The sequence below is a fragment of the Triticum urartu genome, chromosome 4A (genome assembly GCF_056163025.1).
Source record: "Triticum urartu cultivar PI428250 chromosome 4A, HENAU_Tu73, whole genome shotgun sequence".
Classification (NCBI taxonomy): Eukaryota; Viridiplantae; Streptophyta; class Magnoliopsida; order Poales; family Poaceae; genus Triticum; species Triticum urartu.
In genome coordinates, this window is record NC_141876.1 from 513,829,537 (window position 1) to 513,855,662 (window position 26,126).

The window sequence follows — 26,126 nt, forward strand, 5'->3', positions numbered from 1 at the left end:
CACGCCACGTCGGCTGGCCGTGCCGGACTGCAGAGCGCGCGCGGTTGAGGGGCAGCGGAGCCGGGAAATATGAAGCTTGTGATGCTTCCGGTGCATCGGACTCACATTGCGTTTTTAAAATATTTAAATAAAACTAAAAAAATTTAGCACACTCATACAACATTAATTTAGGTTGTTATAAAATTTTAAGTCAAAATTCGCAACATAACTTGAAAACAAAAATGACAAATTCAATACTGAATAGTACATAACATAACTTAGGCTTTAGATTTGGCAAATTATCACACTATTGTCAAATTTGTCATTTTTGTATCTTAAAAAATATTTTAAATTTTTATACGAAATTTTGTGTCATCACACATTGATGTTACGTTAACGTGCTAGATTGTTTTGAGAATTTTTAAAACATTTTATGGCATCCGGTGCACCGGTAGCATGACAACCGCAGGTGCATCGACCAGACCACCCATCGACATTACTGGAATCCACTTGCTTGGATTATATATTAACAAACGCTTCCGGAAGCACCAAGGGCGCGCACTAAGCAGGAAAGAGCATGTTCGATGCGGCGCGATGCCATCGCATCTCCTTGTTTTGACCGGGACTGATTGAGCGTTGATGCAGACTCCCGGCCGTGGTGATAAAATAAACTAGTGCCCGCTTTGTCCTTTTTGCCTGGTGAGGGATGAGTGAGTTGGAAAGTTTAGGAAGTGGCTACACGGATGGATATGGTTTCCGGTTCCTTGATCTAGGAGGAAATCTTCTCTTCTTGAAAAAGCATATGGTATAAACCAATGCAGGTACAGTAGTATATACAGTGCGTCAAATCGTTCTAACATTCTCCATTCCAAGCGCCGAGAGTACATAAATTCGTAATATGTGGTCACCCTTGATAGAAACCACTTACATATTTTCTTGTTGTTTTTTGGGGCAGGTGCACACGCACGCACGAGCGTTAGAATTTGGATGCTCGTATTTACGCACAAGCAAGTGCAGAAACTTTGTGACCTTCCAGTTGTCAATTTAGACCCGGTCCCTATCGATCGCAGAGGTCAATCAAAGAGTGCACTTCTCCAACTAATTGCAAAAACAGCTATATATGGTAAAGTAGAAGACCATGTGATTTTTTATTTTTTTGCAAGAGAAATTTCCAATCTATTTATCGATCATGACAGTAGAGAGAACACTATAGGTAATAAAGATTACAACCAGATCCATGGACCATCTAGCGACGACTACAAGCACTGGAGCAAGCGTCCCTCCCTCACCAAAGTCGAGGAAACCTTGTTATAGTAAACAACAAGAAAGTCGTCGTGCTAAGGCCCAAAAGGACTAGCACTGAAGAGAGTTGTAGACCATGTGATTTCTATTGATAGAAATAGAAGAGGGTGGCCCTTCTTATGTTCAAAAAATATATTCCCTCCATTTCTAAATATAAGTCTTTTTAATGATTTTAATATAGACTACATACGAAGCAAAATGAGTGAATCTACACCCTAAAATACGCCTATATATGGCAAGACTTATATTTAGGAACAAAGGGAGTATATGGTAAAGTAGTTCGTAAAAAGTACACCGATCGGAATTACTAATTAGGAGACACAGACATATAAGTGTTACACTTTACATTTGTAATTTTTTGTTTGCTTTTGTATTAAATGAAAAAAATCTGAAATATCTGTCAAGATAGCAGAAGTGTGCTCCGATTAGACGACCTCTTCCTCAAGTCCTCTCCCATCCCTTGGCGGCTAGGAAAAACTCTCCCCTCCACACTTCATCGACGAGTCTGTCGATTCGCCTCCCCTCTGCTTGTTGTCCCAGCGGCCGGTTGCCGGAAGGGGAATCCCGGTGCCTTCGCTCCGGTTAGTAGTTTAGGTTCTGGTTTTTCAGTCCTCGTAGGTGCGGCGCTCGGGTGGATGGCAGTGCTTCTTCTTCAAATTTGTCTTCCAGGCTTTGATCCTCCCCGAGTTTGTCCTTCTGGACGTAGTCGTCGGAGCTCCGACATAGATTCCAGTCGTCTCCTTGGGGTGGTGTGGTTACAGTTTCTCATCGTTGTCGAGGTTTGGTGTGAGGTGCTTGGGATCTATATATTCAAGGGCTCAAGGACGATGAGTGCGGCTCTAGAGCGTTAGTCCTGACGAGAACGTGTATGAAGACTTCCCGGCTGCCATCGACAAGGTCAAGCCGGCTATGATAGGGGAGCGGCGATAACGGTGCGTCAACGGCTCGTTCTCGCGACGATAGTGGTCGCTCGGTGGTCTTAGAATCTCAATGTAATTTTTATTATGTTTGATGTAATTTATACTTTCGGTGAACTTTGATAATAGATTTAGATCATTATCAAAAAAAAGATAGCAGGCCTGCGTGTTTTTAGCAAACACACAAGCATCTCATTATTGAATGACAGGGGATAGTGGTCATTACGAGTCCCTTTGTTTAATTTCCTGTAATCGACACACATTATAACCAATAATAGTTCTAGTTGGGAATAGTTCATTATCTTCATTAGGCACAATGGAAAGTCCTCCCATTTTAGGTAGAGATTGGAAAATAATATTTTCACCGGGAAAATAATAGTTGCATCAAGTACACGGATTACTTATTTCCTTACCACATTTTTTGTATATGGATTTAGCCTTCGCTGACTCTAACTGATTGGCTGACTCTTAGGTCATATGTCAGGGTCTCCAATGCATTCATATGCCAGGATTTATGCCTTTGATGTCCTTTAATGATATCCCAAAGCTTATTGGTGTCCTTTTGTCATAAGTTTTTTTTTTCGAAAGATTAGCATTTACAGTAACATGAAATATTTTTGTATCATCAAGAAATTCATACCACAGGCCCTCTACTAATGGTTTGACATTTAGACGCGGCCACTCGTCTCGCATGGTGACATGGCAGTGTTGGAAATATGCCCTAGAGGCAATAATATTTGTATTATTATATTTTTCATATTCATAATTAAGGATTTTATATCCTATGCTATAACTGCTATGATCCTGGAATATGCGATTCAGTGGAAAACTCATATGCATGCGTGGGATGATAAATGGTAAATGAAAAAGGTTCCTAGTCTCGCCTCTACGACTGGCTCAAGTGTTGTTGGTGATCACGTTTTTCGGATCTTAGGATATCGTTAAGTGTAACGATGATCCTAAAACACCAATGAGATTACGACGTTAGTAGAACGATCATATTGAATCGACCCAATCCTGTTTGTTATGAATCGAGTTAATATCGTCTACATTCAATGGTAATAACACAGAGTGTTAATGTGTGATATTTCTCCTTAGCCATCAAAGTATCGTGGTCACTTCTTACCATACGATGGGATTTAGGGTTGCTCAAACGTCACAGGTAACATGATTATCATAATGACAACTTACATGTTCATCGAAAAGTTTGACAAGTGACCAAATAGCTTGAGAGTGGGATTTGATCCTCTGGCGATGAAGAGCTATTCTTAGGGCCCTTCGGTGTGATGGCATCAATCATCATCTGGCCAGACACACAAGATAATCATCGTCTGGCCAGACACATGTGACTTAGTCACGGGGATGTCAGAACATGACAACAAGAAAGAAGAACAAAACCGATAACGAGGATTTCAGTATAGTGAGCATGGTGATGACTCGGGAGGATCCAATGCATCCCGCGTTTTGTGAAGTATCGTGAAGCAAAGGGAACATCACATTATAACCAAAGATTCACTTGAATATCGTTCATGTACTCACTGGGATCGATACGGACATTCACGGTCCCATTGTCGGTCATTGGACGAACGGTTTCGTCCATGCTGTGAGTTACCAAACCTAAGGGGTCACAAGCTTAAGGAAATCAAAATCTGTTGAGTGTTAGTAGGATGGGATTCATGAGAATATATTTGTGGAATTATTTCATGGATATTCGCAATAGTTTCGAGAGGATCCGGAAGTGTTTCAGGGTCACCGGAAGGGTTTCAGTGAGTATCGGGTAATACTGGGTATTACCGATATTATATATATATAGGTAGAATTTTTTCCAAAGATATTAATATATATATATATATATAATGGTCTAAATATATTTAAAATATTTTATATTTAATTTAAATATCAATGGGCCTTAAAAGGCCAAGAGGTGGAAGGAGTTATGGGCCACAAGGGCCCATAAGGAAGTGGCGTTCGCCTTGCCATATTTGGGGGGGGGGGGGGAGGGGGTGAATAGGACTAGAGCAGGATTCCAACTCCTCCCCCTTGGCCGGGGCCCCAAGGAGGGACTTTCCCTCCTTGGTGGATTCCCTCTCCTCCTCCTCCAACCTATATATACTAGGTTTTTTTTAGCTCTATTGAAGATACAATTTTTGGAGCCTCCTCTAGTTCTTCTAGTTCTTGTTTTAATTGGTTCTAGTTGACTAATTAGGGATTGGATAATCCTCTTGTCCTCATAATTAGAAGCTCATTGTGGTTAAAATCTCATCCGTCTAATTCTCCGGCCATGATTAGCTCTAGACGGCGAAGCGCTGCCGGATCGTGAAGGCTGCACACTTGCAACCAAGTGGAGAAGCCGCACTTTCGATCTTTGATTCGAGGGATCGTTCGTGGGCGGTATGAGGGATTCCAAGTATGATCTACACCGACATGTTCTTCTTATTCTACAACTCGGTGATGGTAATGATCATGATCCCAACCCGTTATGCATCTTCATATTGATCTTGGTTGATCGTAGGTGCAATTTTTTTAATTTTCTACTGTGTTTCCCAATAGTGGCATCATGAGCGGTTTTACGAGTAAATGCAGGTTGCGATCTAGATAACATGTGATTGTGAGGGTTGATGTTCTTGCTATGCTTCCCTCGAGTGTTGCTTCGGTTCAATTCATCGACTGCATGGTGTCGCTTCTTACAATGTTCTGGCAATCGATCGACTCTGGCCGTCGATAATCTGCGAACAGTTCCTTGGGCTTCACCATAGTTGAGAATAGAGAACCGGCGTGTACACAAGAGGGTGCCGAAGATGGATGATCTTCTAAGGGGCCACGCGTATTTGATGAATTTTAGTGTGGTGCTAACGATTTTTTTATTAAGTCTTTTGTTTCACACACCCCGAAACATAATCTAGCATCAAGAATCATTGCCCTAATTGTGGACGTAGGTAGCTAGTGTTAATTATTAAAACTAATTAACCATGTAACTAAAATTTTGCTAAAAATCGATTAGAGGACATCTAACTTGGTTTTGCAGGATATGCATATGATGTGGTATAGCCTTCGTCATGATAATGAGTTTATGTATGTGATGGTTATATGTTATAATGTTAAGTGGCCTGCGCGTCATGGCATGATGGCTGGAGCCACGAGATTGCCACGTTAATATAAATATCATAAAGATAGCCTACATGTTATAGGTGATGGTGGAAAACCGTACACGAAGGACCCCGACGAGGAGAACATGTATTAGGCGCGGGACGAGGAGCTATAATTTCGTGCCATGGCAGAATTTCTTAATTTGGTGCCACGGCAACGTTTTCTGACACGGTCACCACAGCAACATTTTCTAAAATTGCAGCCACGGCAAAGTTTTTTAAACGGTTGCCATGGCAACGAAATATTGGCCCTCACGACGCTTCAACTGGAGATTGAAAATTATCACGAAGATTCCCGGCGCCCAGGGCTATACCATATCATGCTTTTTATGAACTATCCGAGATGTTTATCCCTTTGTTGTTTGCACCCTTTGATTGCGTAGTAGTCAATTATTAGGGTGATCTCTCACAGTAAATATCGAGTAAAAGGTGCTTGTCCCAGTACTACAACCGTCTACAGCATTCTAGCATCTCGAAGTTCGTCATGTCCACGTGAGCTCAAACGAGATGAGAGATGTAAGACGAAGATGGTCAGACCATATGTGCAGATAGTACTCGGTAACCTTGAAGTTCTAGCAGAATCATTCTGAGATCGGAGCACAAAGCATCGAAAGATGAACAAGAGTCATATGGTGATATGATCATCAATAATTTTCTACCGGTCAAAATTCCCGTCATCAGTGATATCCACATCAATAACTAAGAACTTTGATCTTGAATCGCTTTCTATTAATTATGAGAGATATTAATTTGCATGGGAGAACACTTTTATATTGTTAATTTAAGTAACTTAGTGCAATGTTTAATTATGAAAATGTCTAAATACATTTTGTGTCTATTGCTGTAGATCAATGGCTCGCAATATGATCAACTTAGCCCCTATGTTAGGGAAAGAAAAGTTGGCTGCTAATGGTGGAAACTATGTGGATTGATTCAAGACCTGAGATCCATTCTCAGGAGTGCTAAGAAGGAGTACATGCTGGATCAGACCCTAGGAGATGCTCCCGGAAAGGATGCAACACCAGAAGTGATGACTATGATTCAATCCAATGCCTCATGTTACTCGTAGTGATGACTACGATTCAGTTCAGTGCCTGATGTTAACATGCATGGATCCTGAACTGCAGAAGCATTTTAAACGATCCACTACTCAATTCATAGTTTGGTAAAGGAAGTTCTCTACAAGAAACAAGCAAGGACCAAACGTTCTGAATTAACCAAGGCATTGATTGAATGCAAGATGAAAGAGGGTTCATCGGTGAGTGAGCATATAGTAAAGCTTGCTGGCTATGTTAATAGACTGGCTTCGCTGAAATTTGGAATTCCACCAACACTCGGTACAGACATTATACTTGCTTCACTCCCCCCATCTTATGATGCCTTTATCATGAATTACAATATGAATGGGATGAAGAAAAGTGCAAACGAGTTGTTTGCTATGCTCAAAACCGCGGAAGCTGGAATGCAGAATAACAAGACTGTGTTGATAGTCAACAAGACCACTAGTTTAAAGAAAAATGGCAAGTTCAAGAAGAAGAAATCTACTGAAACTGGTAAGACCGGGTCCCAGAAGAAAAACAAGGGCGGAGCCTCTAAAGAGATCGAATGTTTCCACTGCAAACAAAATGATCACCGGAGCATAACTGCAAGAAGTATTTGGCAGATAAAAAGAACGGTTCTTCCGATAAAAGTATAATCGTTATACGAAGTTAATGTTATTCTACTTGTAAATTTCTGTATGTCATAAGTATTTGATACTAATTGGTTGTTGCCGTTTTGCAAAAATCGATACAGCGACTATAGAAAGCTCACAAGGAGAGAAGAAATGAAGTTGTGATACAAGTCAAGAATGGTGATAGGATCGCTACTCGAAGACCGTCAAAATCATGTCTTTAGTTTATCTTCAGGATTTATGTTAGAACTAAAATAATAGTTATTTTTCTTTAGAGTTATGTAATGCATTATTCTACAGATTATGTGATGGATATTTTTATAAATTTTAAACAATAGTTGTTCGGATTATTATGAGAATATGATTTTGATTAAATCTCTATTTTGTGATGGTTTATGATGAATCTTGAAGTCTATGATCTATAACCCAACAATGCTAACATAACCGACTAGTCGTGCCCGACTGCAGAGCGCGCGCAGTTGAGGTGTAGCGGAGTCATCGACCAGACCACCCATCGACATTACTGGAACCCACTTGCTTGGATTATATATTAATATAAATAAATAAACGCTTCCGGAAGCACCAAGGGCACGCACTAAGCAGGAGATAGTATGCTCGATGCGGCGCGAGGGCATCGCATCTCCTTGTCTTGACCGGGACTGATTGAGCGTTGATGCAGACTCCCGGCCGTGGTGATAAAATAAACTAGTGCTCGCTTTGTCTTTTTTGCCTAGCGAGGGATGAGCGAGTTGGAAAGATTAGGAAGTGGCTACACGGATGGATATGGTTTCTTGTTCCTTGATCTAGGAGGAAATCTTCTCTTCTTGAAAAAGCATATGGTATAAACCAATGTAGGTACAGTAGTATATACAGTTTTGTGTGTGTGTGACTGTGTGAGTGGCGTCAAATCGTTCTTCGATTTTCCATTCCAAGCGTCGAGAGTACATAAATTAGTAATGTGTGTTCACCCATGATAGGAAAGCGCTTACATATTTGGTGTTTTTGGGCATGTGCGCACGCACGCGCGAGCGTTAGAATTTGGATGCTCATATTTACCACGCGCAAGTGCAGAGAATCTGTGACTTTCCACTTGTCAATTTATACCAGTCCCTATCGATGCAGAGGTCAACAAAGAGTGCACTTCTCCAACTAATTGCAAAAACAGGTATATATGGTAAAGTAGAAGACCATGTGATTTTTTTTCAAGAGAAATTACCAATCTATTCATCAATTATGGCAGTACAGAGAACACTAAAGGTAATAAAAATTACAACCAGGTTGATGGACCACCTAACGACGACTACAATCACTAGAGCAAGCCGTAGGCGCGCCGCCGTCATAGCCCCTCTCTCATGGGAGTCGAGGAAATCTTGTTGTAGTAAACAGTCGAGAAGTTCTCGTGCTAAGGCCAAAAGGACAATCACACCACAACAGGAACCATTGCCAATGAAGAGGTAGACCATGTGATTTCTATTAATAGAAATAGAGGGGGTCCCCTTCTTATGTTCAAAAAATATATTCTCTTCATTTCTAAATATAAGTCTTTTTAGATATTTCAATATGAACGACATATGAAGCAAAATGAATGAATCTATACTCTAAAATACGTCTATATACATCCGTATGTAGTCCATATTGAAACATTTTAAAAGACTTATATTTAGAAGCAAAGGGAGTATATGGTAAAGTAGTTCGTACAAAATACACCAATCGGAATTACTAATTAGGAGACACAGACATATAAGTGTTACACTTTACATTTGTATTTTTTTGCTTCTGTATTAAATTTAAAAAATCGAAATATCGGTCAAGATAGCAGAGGTGTGCTCTGATTAGACGACATCTTTCTCAACTTTTCTCCTATCCCTTGGCGGCTAGGGAAAACTCTCCTCTCCAGACTTCGTCGGCGAGTCTTTCGATTTGCCTCCCCTCTGATTGTTATCCCAGCGGCCGGTGGTGGGAAGGGGAATCTCGGTGCCTTCGGTCCGGTTAGTAGTTTAGGTTCTGGTTTTTTAGTCCTCGCTGGTGCGGCGCTCGGATGACGGTGCTTCTTCTTCCAATTTGTCTTTCAGACTTTGATCCTCCTTGAGTTCGTCCTTCTGGACGTAGTCGTCGGAGCTCCGACGTAGATTCCCATCGTCTCCTTGGGGTGGAGAGATTACGGTTTCTCGTTGTTGGCGAGATTTGGTGTCGGGTGCTTCGGATCTATTCAAGGGTTCAAGGGCGACGAGTACGGCTCCAGAGCGTTGGTTCTGACAGGAACGTGCATGAAGACTTCCCGACTGTCATCAATAAGGTTAAGCCAGCTACGGTAGGGGAGCGGCCATAGCGGTGCGTCAACAACTCGTTCTGGCGACGGTAGTGGTCGCTTGGTGAATGTAATTTTTATTATGTTTGATGTGGTTTGTATTTTCGATGAACTTTGATAATAGATTTATATCATTATCACAAAAGAAAGATAGCAGACATGCGTGTTCTTAGCAAACTCGCAAGCATCTCATGATTGAACGACGGGGGATAGTGGTCACTACGAGTCCCTTTGTTTAATTTCCTGTCATCCACACACATACCACACATACAATAACCAATAATAGTTCTAGTTGGGAATAGCTAATTATCTTCATTAGGCACAATGAAAAGTCCTCCCATTTTAGGTAGAGATGGGAAAATAATACTTGCACCGAGAAAATAATAGTTGCATTAAGTACACGCATTACTTCTTTCCTTATCACATTTTTTGTATAGGGATTTATACTAATACAATGAGCTCCTAAACAAACGGTTTAAACCCTATCCGCGACGGCATCTGAAACCGTCGCCAAGTGAGTGTGGGCGATAAGGGGATCATTTCCACACGATCCAGAAACCGTCGGAGATATGTTCTCCTGGCACACACGTTCGGCAAAATGAGGTCGTGTGCGACCGGCGAGCGCTCAAATACGGAAATACGTATCGTAGAGCTAAAAATATAATTATACGATGAAATTGTTTCCGGTTGCAAGTACATCCCACACAGTCAGTCCCCGCTAAACGTTTCCGTTCATATGTACATCCCACACAGTCACTCGAAAGAAAAACGTTTCCGTTCACAGGTACATCACACACAATTTTTCTCATTAAATCGCATGCGTTATTGAATATATCACACAGGGTCCGTGGAAGATACTGTGTGGTAAAAGTTGTCCATCACACACAGTTTTCATGTGGTAAACATTTGCGCAAGGTGGCCTAACACAAACAGTTTTCAAGAGAGCCGTGTGTGATTGTTCATTGATCCAACACGGTTTATTCCTAGAAACTATGTGCGTTACCTGAGGTCATCGACCATGGTATATTTTTTTAACAACCGTTTGCGATAGCAAAACCCAATTAGCAGACTAATTCGCCACTAGCAAGCTAATTATCTGATTATTCATAATCCATTTATTAATCTAATTGAATGTTCATATTAAGCACACAATATATTTCATTTTCATAATTGAAATACACCAGAGTACAACATTATATAGCTTCAGCACTCAGCTATCCCATTACACAACTACACCAGGACCAAGTTTCACATACAACATCTATAACCTTTCAAAATTAGCATCATAGACGGTACATAGACAAACGTATCTCATCTGGAAAATTGCCGAAGCAGAAGGCAAATATTGAGCCTTCATTAATGTTGAAGGTCTTTGTAACTTTAAGTCAGTGCCTGTGGATGATTGACCGTCCATCCTTCATCCTCTTCAGGAACACTTCAATATTGATCCGTGTGTGTTGTATGAATACCTTCCTCGCCTCCTGACCATACAGGTGGTTTGAGAGGTAATCATCAATAACTGCTTTAAAAAGGTCAGAAAAGAAGGATGTGCATAAATATATTCTCTATATTGAAAATGGGGCAAAGGAATAAAAAAGGCAAGGTATAATAGTTAATATCATCATGTAGTGAACTGATGTCTTCTTCATTGTACAGACACATATCTTTTTGTTTTTTGTCGCTAATTTCTTTATCCTAACAATCTTTCTGAATTTCTTGACTTGACTGATATTTATGGACAATTCATTTCCCCATATGCAAAAAGGATCGAACAGTGGGTCAAAACCTCTGACAGCAGGACCTACAAGTGCAAGACCAAATTGTTAAGAACCTAAATATTAGAATAGTTTCTGCAATTGCACAATAATGTGCTATTAGACAACGAACCATGCACGTGCTAACCTCGATTGTAAATCTGAGTTCTTCCCATTGTTTCCCTGCAACATATATAAGGTAGTTAGTCATAAGGTTAAGTAAGGGTCCACATGCTATCAGCAAAATATGTTGATGAAAAATAATCACATTGCAGATTCATCAGATTAATTCAAGCCACGGGGAAAACCTATTTATCCAAACCAAGCATGATTAAGAACTAGTAAATATAGCACTTGTATATGTTTCTTATGTATTAAGTGCAGCCAAATTCGATTTATTTCTCACATGCATAACAATACAAAATTCTACCCACGACAATTGGACATCGCATTGCAGAATTGAACCAAGCAGTTAACTAAACACCACAACAAATGAACCAAATATTAACTGAGCACCACATTGCACAATATAACATACTTCTAATAGAAGATCGGACAGTTAACCAAATAGTTAACTACAGCCAATTGTAGCAATTGTATTTGTTTCTCATGTATTTATTACAGCCAAATTCAATTTATTCCTCACATGGTATACAATAACAGAATGCACCCACAATTTTGTAAAGATAAATTCAATTTATTTCTCACATGCAAGACAATACAAAATTGCAGCCTGAAGAATTGAACATCACATTTGCATATTTGAACCAAACAGTTAACTGAAGACGACAACTAATTAACAAAACAATTACTAAGTGAGCACCACACTGCACGACATATAAAACATATCCACTAGAGCAACAGATTGCATGGTAAAATTAGATAGCACAATTCACTAGAATTTATGAAGGAAAGGCAGGAGCAGCACACGCAACGGGTAAACCAAGCATGCATAACCGGCGTAGCTAGCAAATGGCAAGGTGTTTCTCCGAGATCTTGGGGTCAGCACGAATGGCAGCCATCGCGACCTCATCCGCGCGTACGGCCACGATTTTCTTCTCCGCTGCCAAATGCTCCTTGAGGTCCTGGCTATACTGCGTGCACCATGGCTTAGGTCGGCGCTTATTTGGTGGAGGGGTCGATGATTTGGGTGGAAGATGTCGCGCTCGCGCCGGCAGTCGGGCCATGTGAGATGTGGAAGGAGGAGGATGGGGGGCGGATGTGGATTACCTGCCCAGATAGGCGAGGCCGAGCAGCGTGAAGGAGGGTCGCCGGCGAGGAGGCGACACTACAAGTAAGGAGTGAAGGTTTCAACTTGGAAAGGAAGGCGGAAGGGGGGGGATGTGGCTTTTGGTAAGGGGGAGGGGGCGGGGTGGTAGATATTTCCGCGTAAGCCGAAAATTTGAAATCGCTTCAGCCAAAAAACTGGCACGCAAAGTGTCATCAGACACGGCCCCTTATTCACACATGGTCCGAAGATATTTTATGCTGCATCTCACACGGTTGGTTATAATAAACTGTGTGGGATCTACTTGATTTTTGGTCTTAATTTGGATTACATAATGGGGCCACAACAGCCATGGACAGTGTTTGAATTGCTAAACCTTTTACCTGTAGTGATCATAAAAGAATTGGAAATATTCAGGGTTCGTTTGGACATTTTTATGCATTAACTGAGTTTTCAATGCATTTTATGTGCATAATTCAAATTCGAACTACATGCACATGCTCCAGTGCATATAAATTGGTTGAAAAAACAAATTTGTTTCCTTGGGTGCATGCTTAGGTCCCATGCAAGAAATGGGAATGAATTCCAAACACCGGGGCACCGTTGATTGCTGGCAAAACATTGAGATGTCTGGTTTTTAAATTCTAGTAAATTCAAAACTTGTCTGAAATTCATGAAACTTGGCATGCTATCATGGAGCGGCATCAACATTTCGTGGTACAAATTTTGTCCCATATGGAGCAGGTTTGGGTATATGCTTCTCACAAACTGGAGCTTCTCACAACAAGCATGATGGTTTTCGGTAGGGAATGTCCCACCTTTGGGGACGAAATGATATTCATTGCCTCTTATTGCTTCTAATTTTTTTCTCATGTCAACATAGAACAACAGGAGTGTTGTGTGAGTTTTTGTGATTTTTCGGGGTTCGTTTGGACATTTTTATGCATTAACTGAGTTTTTAATGCATTTTATGTGCATAATTCAAATTTGAACTACATGTGCATGCTCTAATGCATATAAATTGGTTGAAAAATCAAATCTATGTCCTTGGGTGCATGCTTAGGTTCCGTGCAAGAAATAGGCATGAATTTCAAACACCAGGGCACCGTTGATTGTCGGCAAAACATTGAAATGCCTGGTTTTTAAATTCTAGTAAATCCAAAACTCGTCTGAAATTCATGAAACTTGGCATGCTATCAAGGAGCGGCATCAACATGTCGTGATACAAATTTTGTCCCATATGGGGCAGGTTTGGGTATATGCTTCTCACAAACCGGAGCTTCTCACAACAAGCATGATGGTTTTCGGTAGGGAAGGTCTCACCTTTGGGGAGGAAACGGTATCCATTGCCTCTAATTTCTTTCAAAAAAAATTCTCGTGTCAACATAGAACAATAGGAGTGTTGTGTGAATTTTTGTGATTTTTCGGGGTTCGTTTGGACATTTTTATGCATTAACTAAGTTTTCAATGCATTTTATGTGCATAATTCAAATTCAACTACATGCACATGCTCCAATGCATATAAATTGGTTGAAAAATCAAATCTGTGTCCTTGGGTGCATGCTTAGGTACCACGCAAGAAATGGGCATGAATTTCAAACACCGGGCACCGTTGATTGCCGACAAAACATTGAGATGCCTGGTTTTTAAATTCTAGTAAATCCAAAATTCTGTTAACCATTCATGTGACACCACGTGTCTTGGTTTTAATGGTTGTAGGAGGTGCCGTGCGGACAGCTGCTTGACCTTGATTGAATGGGAGGCATGCGAGCGCCGTCCGGGGCGCAGGCTGACCAAGAGGCGTGCAAGCTGTCCTCGAGTGCGCAGGCTCACTGGGAAGCGTGCGAGCTATACGCCGCGCAGACTCAGTGGAAAGCGAGCCCTTTGATTTCCATGACCGCCCGCCTTGCTCGCGTCCTCTCCATTAATGGCGCCCAAGCCATAGTTTAATTCGCTTTTTAAATATAAAACACTCATCGCAAACGTTTTAGTTAGAACACCTGTATGCAAATCGACAGCTTCCCCAGGAAGCCAAGAGAAAATGTGCCGAGCAGAATTTCTGTAGCTCTTGATCGCAAACAGTTTAGATAGAACACCCGTATGCAAAGTGAGAGAAGCGCAGGATTTGTGCATCCCTTCAACGCAAACGGTTGTTCTGGATGACCCGTGTGCAACCACGCACAAATAATTTGGTAAGATTTGCATCTGTCATATTGTGTATGTTGCCATTTGTCAAACTGGAAAGATTTACATTTGTTGATCTAGTAACGTTGCCATTTTTCAATCCTTCTAACACTGCGATTTGTCAAAATATACAGCTAGAAATCATTAGCACCATGTAATTTTTGCAACTAAAATTTAGTAATTAATCTAGAAATATTCCTCAATTGTTGCCAACAACGTACTGAAATAGCTAGTTTAACTATATATATACTAGCTAATTTTAAGTATGTTGTACAGTTCGACCACATACCTATAGTCAGATGAACTAAACGAAATAGCCCCTAAATACTACTACATACTACCACGGAGGGGCTTTGTGCTACTTCCGGCAGCCTCTCCTCTGCCGACCGCGGTCAGTAAGAGGCAGAGGAGGAGGAGGAGCCTACCGACGAGCTGGACAAATGCAATACGGTGCCTGCCGCTGCTGCACGTTCAGCGATGCTCGCCAGCTTGAACGCCCACTGCCGCTCCAGACGATCCCTCTCGAAGCGGTCGGACTGCTCGTAGATCTCCTGATTCCTTGCCTATGTGTCGGTGTGTGCTACGGCCACGGTTGCGGTAAGGCTCTTTGCGTGCTCGACGAGGCGCTCCTCCTCTTCCTGCAGGAACTCGATGTAGCGCGCAAGGTCGCTGACGCACGTGCGGGCCTCCACCTCCGCCCCTCCTTCGGGCGGCGGTGGCGGAGCGGGTGATGATCCAGGCGGTCGACGGTGGGCTGGCGGCCACGGTGGCCGACGATGGGGTGGCGGCCACGACCACCACCTCCCGCCTTCGGGCCGTGGTGGCGTAGCGGGTGATGACCATGATGGCCGGCAGTGGGGTGGCGGCCACGACGGCCACCTCCCGCCTTCGGGCTGCGGCGGCGGAGCGGGAGATGGCCCTGGCTTTCGACGGTGGTGTGGCGGCAACGGCGGCCGGCAACAGCTGCCGACGGGCAGCGGCGGCGGAGCGTGTGGTGGGTATTCTGCGCACATCCAACAGGGATGCCACATGCACTACACTACACCGGGGACTGCACCGTCGCCGCGGTGTAGCCTCCCAGCTGGAGCTGTCCTCTGATGACGGCGGAGTGGCTGAGCGACGATGATGGACCAATGCCATTGGCGATTGTGGAAGAAGCAGACGAGATAAGCTACAGGGAGAGAGGGGAAAATGCGACGCAGGACTCGCCGGCCGTGAGGGTTTTTATAGCAGGCCGGTAAGCATTGGGATTTTGGGGGATTTTACAGAGTTGGGCGGGAAGCTTGTGTAACGCCCTCGATGCGGCTATATCTCCCACGTGTCGAAGCACGACTTAGAGGCATAACCGCATTGAAAGCAATTTCGCAAGTGAGGTAATCTTCACACAACCCATGTATTACATAAGGGAAAGAGATACATAGTTGGCTTACAATCGCCACTTCACACAATACATGAATAAAGCATTACATCAATCAGATACAATCAAGGTCCGACTACGGAACCAAAATAAAAGAAGATTACCCCAAAAGCTACACAGATCCCCGATCGACCCCAACTGGGCTCCACTGCTGATCAACTAGAAAGAAACAACACAAAGGATGAGATCTTCATCAAGCTCCTCCTGAGCTTGGTTGCGTCACCTGCTCGGCAACATCGGCACCTGCAAACTGGTTTTGGAAGTATCTGTGAGTCACGGGGACTCAACAATCTCACACCCTCGCGATCAAGACTATTTAAGCTTATAGGTAGGGTAAAGATATGAGGTGGAGCTGCAGCAAGCGACTAGCATTTATGGTGGCTAACATACGCAAATGAGAGCGAGAAGAGAAGACAAAAGCACGGTCGAACAACTACGATCAAGAAGTGATCCTAGAACAACCTACGTCAAGCATAACTCCAACACCGTGTTCACTTTCCGGACTCCACCGGAAAGAGACCATCACGGTTACACACACGGTTGATGTATTTTAATTAAGATCAACTTCAGGTTTTCTACAACCGGACGTTAACAAATTCCCATCTACCCATAACCGCGGGCACGGCTTTCGAAAGTTCAAATCCCTGCAGGGGTGTCCCAACTTAGCCCATCACAAGCTCTCACGGTCAACGAAGGATATTCCTTCTAGCGGGAACACCCGATAAGGCTCGGAATCCCGGTTACAAGACATTTCGACAATGGTAAAACAAGACCAGCAAAGCCGCTCGATGCGCCGACAAATCCCGATAGGAGCTGCACATATCTCGTTCTCAGGGCACACCGGATAGGTCAAGCTACGAGTAAAACCAACCCTCGAGTTGCCCCGAGGTGGCCCCGCAGGCTGCCCGTTTCGGACCAACACTCAGAGGAGCACTGGCCCGGGGGGGTTTAAAATAAAGATGACCCTCGGGCTCGCAAAAACCCAAGGGAAGGTTATAGGTTGTTAGTGCAAATGGTAAAACCAAGGCTGGGCCTTGCTGGAGGAGTTTTATTCAAGGCGAACTGTCAAGGGGTTCCCATTATAACCCAACCACGTAAGGAATGCAAAATCCGGGAACATAACACCGATATGACGGAAACTAGGGCGGGAAGAGTGGAACAAAACACCAGGCATAAGGCCGAGCCTTCCACCCTTTACCAAGTATATAGATGCATTAATTAAATAAGAGATATTGTGATATCCCAACAAAATATCCATGTTCCAACATGGAACAAGCTCCAACCTTCACCTGCAACTAACAACGCTATAAGAGGGGCTGAGCAAAGTGGTAACATAGCCAAACAACGGTTTGCTAGGACAAGGTGGGTTAGAGGCTTGGTTTAACAATATGGGAGGCATGACAAGCAAGTGGTAGGTATCGTAGCATAGGCATAGCAAAAGAGCGAGCAACTAGCAAGCAAAGATAGAAGTGATTTCGAGGGTATGGTCATCTTGCCTGAAATCCCGCAAGGAAGAAGAACGAGTCCATGAAGAAGACAAACGGACGAAGTCGAACGAATCCTCACAAACGCGACGTTATCGAAACTAACCCGAAGAAGCAACACCGGAAAGAAGCAAACAACATAGTGAACAACCAACACATAAGATGGCATGATGCACAAACAATTATGATGCATGTCTGGTTTAAATATGCATGACATGGCAAAGTGCACAAACAACCCTACAAATTAAGTGGAGCTCAATATGCAACTCCGTTGCATATTGACGAAACACCACATTCAAGTTATTTAGTTCGATCTTGTTTATGTACCCAACAATATTAAATGTTGTTAAGAATGTCAAGACATGAAACATAAAGGGATTATCTATCTAAACAATTTAAATGGAGCCGGATATAGCAAACAACAAATCCAGTAAATCCCCATATGCATTAGTAAATTAACGCAAACAACAATTTAAACCATCTTAATGTTGTTAACATGATGCGGATGACATGATCAAGTTTATGCAATTTTATTAAAAGTTGACAAGAGCAATATGAAGCATTTCTCACCATGGTGGAAAGGAAAGGGGTGCCACGGCGACGAATCCGAAAATGATGCCACGGCAACATATCGATTATCCGGTAGCCCACGGGGATACCAGTGCAAAAGGAAGTGACAGGAGCGTGTCATGCAAGGATGGTGGGGTGCTCCCGATTACGGGGTTCCCACATGTCGGTGGCAAGGCAAAAGAGGGGCAACGTGCACCGAACAACTCCGACACGGAGCAAACACGAGCATTTCATACAACATATGCATTCGGTCCATGGGTCATCGTCTCGGCGGTTATACCTTCGAAGCGTGCGTTATCGGAGGGGTTCAAGTTCGATGCGATGTAGAGGAAGTAGACGTTCTCAGGACTTTGAGGGAAGTAGTGGTACTTTTCCGAAGAGGAACTTGATGAACCCAACATCTCCAAGGCGACGGTAGCCGTACATGGCAACGGTAACTTGGAGGGTCGTCCATTACGTGGTACTTAGGTGAATCCACGAGAAACAGTAGTCGTACATGGTTCATCGAGGAACTTGATGTTTCGTCTGTAGTCGTTCGAGCATCCGACGGTAATGGTACTCGGTCGTTTCAAAGAGGTACTTGGGGTCATTCGACATTGCCGGTCCTGTCATCTCGAAGGGGTACTTGACGTCCTTAACAATTCCTAAGACGATGGTAGAGGTACACTTGTTGTAGGGGTACTTGTCGGATCCACGGCGACGGTAGAGGTACAAACGTTCCCGCAGTACTTGATGGTCCGGTCTTGGTGTAGATGTACATGGCAAACGTAGGAATACTCGACATCTTGTCGAACCCAAGTGACGGTAAACGTTCTCGCGGACGAAATCGGGAGGCGAAGGCAAGGCAACACGGCGGCGGCCTATGCTCACCGGTGAAGCAGCAACAGAAGACGAAGGTGGACGGCATCGTCCTTGGCGCGGAACGAGGGGGGCGGAGCTGCTGCTCGAGCAGAGGGCTCGGGCGCGGGACTTGAGGCACTGGAGGCGATGGGACTAGGCAGGCCGGAGCAGAGCCAGGAGGAGGAGGTCGCGGGCGACGAAGCAGCTCGAGGAAATGGGCTCACTGGCCAGAACGGCACACCATGGCAAAGGAAAAGGGGTCGCCGGTGGCGCTGTTAGTGCAGCTCTGCTGGAGGCGCGGGCGCCATGGCAGGGAGGCGACGGAGGGGCGACGGAGGAGTTTGCTGGGGCGCGGCCTCCAGGGAAGCAGCGCCGCTGCGGGTGCTGTGCGTGCGTGAATGGTGGCGGCGGTGGAGGGTTGCACGATGGTGGCGGTGCAGGCCGACATGGCAGAGGCAAGGGAAGGCGTGAGGAGGCGTGGCCATGGGGATCGGGATCCCTCTCCCTGGTGCGTGCGTGTGAGGAGGAGGGAAACGGGGAGAGAAGTGGGATCGGGCTCGGTCCTCCCTGGCGGCGCAAGGGGAAAGCGAGGGGGAGAGACCAGGGGGTCGGGAGGGGGTGTTCTGGGCTAGGGTTAGGATTAGATGGGCCGGCATGGGAGGCCCAGTTGGGAGGAGGTCTAACAGGCCGGTGGGGATGGAGAGGCCCAGGTGGGCTGACTTCCCTCCCCTCTCTCCCTTTCTCCAAATTCTCTTTTTCCATTTAAAAACAAAACAGAAAAAGAGAAAGAAAAGAAAGAGAAGTTAGGGATGGAATCTGGGCATGAGGATAATTTTCTTGAGGTCGCAAAAATGTGCTTGTTCCGAGAAAAATAGAAAAGGCCAAGATTGAGATATTTAAATTCAAACTCATTTGATTTAAATTCAAATGATTTGAATAGGAAGTGAGGGTTGGGAAGGTCCAAAATGTTCGGATTTTTGGTGGAGCTCCGAAATATGATGAATGAATTTATGGACAAAGTTTGAGGTCAAGATGTGTGGTAACAAAGGCCTGGGGAATTACTTGCAAGTGTGTTTTGGTGATTCCAAATTAATGGAATATTTATAATAACTCCCTAAATATTAGGAGGATATGTTATAAAGAGAAGTCACTCTTCCCTCGATTTAAATGGATCGAAGATCCACACAATTTATTTAGTTGAGATGCAGAAGATTTATGAGATGATGGCATGATGACATGATGCAATGCACATGATGCAATGATGAATGCAATGAACCAAACAAATCACACGACGAAACCCGGAAACCCTGGAAGGCATCTGAAGCTCCGGTCTTGGGGCGTCACAACACTCCACCACTACGAGAGGATCTCGTCCCGAGATCTAGAATGGCACCGGAGGGCAAACGGAAGAGAAAGAGAAGAGGTAAAATTAAGTTGCTTCTTTGACAAACGAGTGAGACCAAAGAACCTTGAAAAGGTTAAGCCATTCAAGAGAAGCATACAACGGAGATGACGAAGCTGAAAACACTCTGTTAGAAAAGAGGAACAAGGGAGAACAATTTTGGGCATCACTCCGGTTGAAAATTGAAAAGAAACTTTATAAGATGAAAAGAACTTGAGCAGCGGGCACACTCCGGTTAAATGGGCAAGCAAAGAAAGAAACATGATCTTCACAATACGAGATGATGATTGAAAAGAGCAACATCACAAGTCCTCCGGAAGAAAGAAAATAGAAGATAGATAACTGAAAGGAAAGAATGGAGAAGAAAATGCCAACTTCGGCCACAAAAGAGCTTGAAAAGGCATCTTTAGGAGAAGGGTCGAACGGAGTTGTTGGAACACCAACAACGAAAAGAATACGCTTGATATGGTCTTATAGAATACATCTCAAATTATGAGGTGACAACCAACCACTCACGGGAAAAGAATTGGATTGATAAGAACAAGGAGACGAGAAACTTATTTCACCGGGAGGATAAAAGAAGAACTTGGATCATTTATAAGCACCATAAATAGCAACAATCCTTAGGGAAAGCTTTAGGTGAAACATGACACCAGATAACTCCAACGAAGAGGTTGGTGGATTTGAAATACCTCATTCTTAACAACATGTGAATCATGAAACATGAACTCAAATTATCAAGAATGACATAATACCTGCTCCAATGATACAGTTGAAAGAATTGCACTCCGGATAGCAAGATGAAGAAAACTTGAGCTCCTCAGAAAAGAATCTTGATGAACACTTCGAGAAGGAATTAATCCTTGATGAACCATCATGTAGAACCTTCATGAAGAACTCCGGTAAACAAAAGGAATGATCAATCGAAAAGAAAGGCCTTGCAATGATTAGATGAAGCTTTGCGACAAGATAAAGTGGAAACTTGGAACTCCGGAAGGAAAGACAAAGCATCTCAAACCAAGAATGTGGTATGATGGACCACTCCGGAATAAAGAATTAATCCCTTGGATGAAACAATAATAAGGATTACGTTATGCGTATCCTTCACCAATTTAGATTGATGACAAGCAACGGATTTTGCACACTACTTATTCTCGTAGAAAGGATTAAGATAGATATAGCACAAACTTGGGAAAATCTTCAACGAACCACCGGTAGAATTGAAAACAACAAATGAATTGATATGATAACAAGGTAAGAAGAATCTTGAACGAACCACCGTAAGAATTGAAAAAGAACGAATAAAAGATAACGAATCACCGGGAAGAATTTGCAAATGAACGAAGATGCTCGAGAGAATCTAGATACATGAGAACGAAGGGATCACAAATTGATTAGAGATCACTTGAACGAAGGACCGATAAGATTTGGAGAACCATAGCTGAAAGCTGAGAATGAATAAATTCTGAGATGATGGGCTCCGGATAAACAAACTGAGTAGACTCTTGAATTGCTCCGAATAGGTGAAAAGAATTTTCACAATCAAAACAATTAAGAGAGGATGGCACGAAGCTAGAGCCATGAATCTTGAAGAGAAATGAGCAAGATTTAGAGGAAAATCTTCTTCGGTCTTCAAATGTTGAGAATGACGATGAGAACACCACCAAGAATTGTTGAGGCACTCCGGAATGAAGAATGGAAACGGTTGAGCCAACGATGAAAAGAATTTGAAAGATCTTGGAGAAATACATATGACTGATGATGAATCATACTTACGACAAACTTTGAAAAGAATTTAGGATAGCTCCGGAAAAATAAGAAGAGTCAGGTAAGATCCTGGAAAAAGACCTGTGGGTTAGGGCCCACTCAAAAGATACACCGTAGAACAATTTAAAAGAGAGAATGCACTGGTTGAATTAAATGGCTAGAATGAGATAACATCCTCAAAAGAAGTTGAGCGAACTGAGAATGGAAACGGTAATCTTCTGAGACATCTTCAGTACTCCGGAAAATATGGATAGCGAGAGGTCTTCAGTACTCCGGAAAATATGGATAGCGAGAGGTGAATAATTAAGAAGTGCACCGGCATAAGAAAGCATTTGAAGAGAGGAAAAAAAGAACATGATCAACGCCGAAAACTTGAATCCACCGGAGAAGAAAAGAACGAAGAACGATGAACTTGAAGCTCCGTTAGAATCTTCATGAGAATCACCGGATAAAAATATTGACGGAAAAGGATGGAGAGACTTCACAAGAATAAAAGGATACTTGATTAAGAAATCTGAGTCCTTGAAGAAACAAGGGTGGGAGGGCGGGAAAACAAAGGCAACTTGGAGACGAATGAAACAAACACCGTTGAGAAGAAGTGACAATTGATCTTGCGGAAGTTGAAATGACCGGATCCACTTGAAGAGAAACACGCTGGTTGAAAATAAATTGGCATGACAATCTCGATTATCATGAATGATTGGTATCCACATAGGAATATGGGAACACTGCTTAGGAAAAGGTATGGAATCAACATTTGACTTCGAAGCAACTCGAATACCACAAACCAAAACAAAACAAAGGATAGGCTTACAGAATAAGCCGGAACAAACATATGATAGAGATTTCATCCGAAGTTTTCGTGGTGGGGCCTACACGGGCTCGATTGTACAGCACCATCATGTACAAGGCAGTGCACATGACATACGAAGTGTCCCCGAGTCGGCATAGCCAAGGACTCTTTAATACACAACGAGACCACTGTAAAACCAACCGTGAATAGGCGGACCACTAGACGTCAAACCCCAATTTCATATCATATATCCGTCGGAAAGATATCCTAAGAGCTACTTGAATTCCCACTTATAAACTCCCGAAATTTTCCGGTTATGCAATCAGGTGTTGGGGATACAGGGGAAGCATAATATCTCACCCAAAACTAACAAATCCTACATCCAGCTGTATCCATCCTTCAACACATAACCAAGAAACCTTCGGAAATTGTTTACCTCAACCTTCGAAAAGCATCCGTTATACGAGTTATGGCAATACTCCCGAACTCCCGCCCCAGTACTGGGTGGCGTCGAGGTTATCTCACCAACTACTTCATAAAAGAGATTTTTGATGTCGGTGAAACTAACTCAGGTATTCCAGAACTGCAACGATAAAATTGTGACGACAACACCTCGGAGCTCAACTCCCCGGGACACTGCCACAACCCCTAAATATCAGGAGGCACCAAGAACAATGTTCTCGTCACAAAACCATCGGAACAATTCCAAGATACCCGCGTGATCCTAAATTTTTTTAGTGAAATTTGAGAAGAGAAGAGTCAAAACTCTACGTCAGGAGGCCTCACCAGAGCGACGAAGGGACTGAGGAGTAAAAAGAATTCCTAACTCTCCGATATATATAATCCTAAATGACTCAAAACATTTTTCTAGACTCAACTCGGCAGCTAATTCGATCAAGCAGTGGGGGCTCCTAAGGTCGGGGAAGGCTCTGATACCAACTTGAATGATGCACCAGTATGATTCACTCCCGCCGGTGGTCGTTACTCCTGGCGGGATCTAGACCGGCCCCACAGATCAATACTAGTCTTTTCTGCACACTTTGTCCTCACTCGTGCGCACCCGGGAGCAACTTCCCGGTCGGTCACCCATCCTGACACTACTCCAAGCTGAGCACGCTTAACTTTGGAGTTCTATCCGAATGGCCTCCTAGAAAAGAAGGAATTCCTTATTGATATGAGTAGTCTATCATCCCTAATAAGCCAGACCATCACATACACCCCCACTCAGAGGAACCGACGTCCTCGTCGGGCCACAGGAACGTCCCTCTTGGCACATACGTCTATGCTTCCAGTCTAGTACATGTGCCATGTCGTGTGCCACGACGGGTCACAAACGTCATGAACAACATGACCACACACCTGTCCGCAACCATCCGTGTAACCGTGAGGGTCGGCTCTAATACCAACTTGTAACGCCCAGGACACTCCCGCCGGTGGTCGTTACTCCTGGCGGGATCTAGACTGGCCCCACAGATCAATACCAGTCTTTTCTGTGCACTTTGTCCTCACTCGTGCGCACCCGGGAGCAACTTCCCGGTCGGTCACCCATCCTGACACTACTAAAACTGAGCACGCTTAACTTTGGAGTTCTATCCGAATGGGCTCCCAGAAAAGAAGGAATTCCTTATTGATATGAGTAGTCTATCATCCCTAATAAGCCAGACCATCACAACTTGCGCGGGAACCTGCGAGGTTGTGTTGGAACTGGCTCATCGACGATTCATTGGTGCCACCGTTTGGCCAAAAGAACGCCCCCGCGTTCTGCGCAAGCTTGCGCTATAAGCCGTCTGCGACAGCGGGGTGACAAGACGTGCGAGGGGAGGACGAGAGGACACGTACACATACAGTTAATAAAAAACGTTTGCGATTTAATTACCTACTATACCCCTGTCCTGGTTTATAAGTAGGATTTATTAACTAATAAAATACGAATGCATATCACCATAGATTATATCGTTGGAGTCGTATTTGAACATAGTTTCCAGCTATACAATTTTTGTAACATGCATTAATACTTTTTAGTTAAATTTAAAGTTATACACCAGCAAGCGTTTGCCCGCAACACACACGGCTTATTCCATCACAAACATCTCTGATGGATCAACTGTCTGCCACGTACCGCACACGCAACTATAATCTGATTCGTGCTTGATGTCTCCGACATTGCTCGCACAGTTCGTCTTATTTGCCATGTATCACTGTGCCGTCCTCTGCTCGCGTCCCTCGGCAAGCTCTGCTCGCCATTAGGCACCGCAGCGCGCGCTGTGCTCGCCGTTAGGCGCCGTGGCGCGCTCGTTCGCGTCCGTTAGCGCGCTCTTCTCGCGTTCGTCGGCGCGCTCGGCTTGTGGAGAACTTTTCCTTGAGGCGACCGCGGAGTGCTCTGCTCGCGTCCCTCCGCGCGTGCTCTGCCACCGTTTGGTTGTGCGCACGATCATGTCGAGGTCCCCATATGCATGCAGTTGCGCCGCGCGCGTTGCCACACGATGCAGTTACGTGCGGCATGATTGAGTTACGCGCTGCAAATTAGAACTGCCATCAGGGCCTTCCGATATTCTTGGTCGTCCGGCTTCCCCTTTAATTCTCGCGGCCATTATAACCTTAGTCTCTTCAACCTTTCGATCGCGCCCCACAACACAACAAGCACACCCACGACGACACATAGAGAGGGGATGTCCGGCGGCGCTCCAATGGAGTTCGGTGAGCATAGAGTGGAGACCCACGCGAGGGAGACGGATCTCTCGATGGTGTACACCATCGACCCGACCGTGGTGGACGACTACATCAACATCGTTGAGCAGTTTCTTGCTGGAGACAAGTACAAGGTGGTCGACATCGACCTCCAGTACACCGTCGGTCGTCCTGGCATAGATCTGAAGGTTGCCCTCGCCCAGTTGTGCATGCGCCATCATGTCCTCATCTACCACTACTGCATGGCCACAGGGCCTTGCCACCGTTTCAACAGGTTTGTCAACAACACCGACTACAAGTTTGCCACAGTGGATACCAAAGACGATGTAAAAGCGCTCAGTGTTACGGCTTGGCCTGCAAGAACCTTGTCGAAATCCGTGACCACTACAAGGTCTGGGGCAGCACGAAGCAGGACTCCCTGGTCAAACTCGCCTCAGCCATCATCGACCCCTACTACGAAAAGATGATGTAGGATGCCCAGAGAACAAGTCCCGTATCCTGGCACAAGGCCTGGATGCGGCAACTTGATGAACCTCACCTCAGGTTTGCGGCCAAGAGCGTGTATGCATGCTACGAGATGCACAGGCAGATCATTGACATGAGGAAGTGCCTCGTTACCCAAATCGACGAGTCCGGGTCGAGCCACAAGAAGAGCAAGCGTCACAACAAGTAGAT